This window comes from Meleagris gallopavo, chromosome 27, assembly GCF_000146605.3.
Source record: "Meleagris gallopavo isolate NT-WF06-2002-E0010 breed Aviagen turkey brand Nicholas breeding stock chromosome 27, Turkey_5.1, whole genome shotgun sequence".
Classification (NCBI taxonomy): Eukaryota; Metazoa; Chordata; class Aves; order Galliformes; family Phasianidae; genus Meleagris; species Meleagris gallopavo.
The window spans coordinates 74,078-75,298 of NC_015037.2; positions in this window are offsets into that span (position 1 = coordinate 74,078).

Consider the following 1,221-nt stretch of genomic DNA (forward strand, 5'->3'; position numbering starts at 1 on the left):
CTCATATCCAACCTAAACCTCCCCTGTCTCACTTTAAAGCCATTCCCCCTTGTCCTGTCACCATCCACCCTCACAAACAGCCGTACCCCCTCCTGTTTATACGCTCCCTTCAAGTACTGGAAGGCCACACTGAGGTCTCCCTGCAGCCTTCTCTTCTCCAAGCCAAACAAGCCCAGTTCCCTCAACCTTTCCTCATAGGCTCCTCTCAGAAACAATGTGGCCAGCTGGCCTGGAATGTCTAATGGCGTTATCTCTAGACCCCTCTGTGTCCTTTGACAGTGGGACAGCAGGCCCACAGTCCCACCAGCCCTAGGAAAAAAAAAAAGAAATAGGATGCCTGGTGTGTTGATTGTTCACAGAGCAGTTTGGCCCAGGTCTGTGAGCAATGGGGCAAGGGCCCACGGACCCATGCCAAGGCAAAGGGGGATGGGAAAAAATGGGAAAGTGTAGGGTGATAGGAGGTGGGAAACAGAATGGCAGCAATGATGTGAGGAGGAAATAAAATTGACTAAATATGATTTCAGAATGCGAGATAAAACAATATAGTACAATATATAATTGGAATAGAGGCTAATAAAACAAATTGAAAGGGGGCTCCAAAACCAAAGGCCTTACTCTAAAACTGAAGGCGAGATGGCTGGGGAACCCACCCACACACTGCCTGGCAGTGAAATGAGAGTCTTGTGACTTGCAAGGAGTTTTATCTTTTCCTCTGAATGCAAAGTCTCCTGGGGTGTGCAGTTCTTCTTCTCTTCTGAGAACCAGGTACCCAGAAAATTGGCAGCCCATGGTGCTGGAGCATTAACTGTTTAACTGCCCATGCTCTACATGATGCTATGATGTGGAATATCTATAACAAAAATCATAAAACCATGACGGGGGGATTATTAGGATGGGGTTTTAATTAGGAAGGGTTTTTAGGGAGGTTACTATGACAGAAAGGTTTATCAGTGGGGGTTTAATTAGGGTGGGGGTTGTTGGGGTGGGTGGTTTTTTGGGATAGGGGGTTATTGAGGTGGGGGTTAATTAGGGTGGGAGGGGTTAGGGGTGAGGCAATTATTAGGACAGAGGCGGTTATTAGAGGAAAATTTATTAGGCTGGGGGTTTTATTGGGGTGAAGGGGTTTATTGGGGTGGGGGGGTCTTGATGGGCATTATTAGGGTGAGGGGGTTGAGGGGGTTTAATGGGGAGGGACTGGTTGGAGTGGGGGAACTGTTGGGT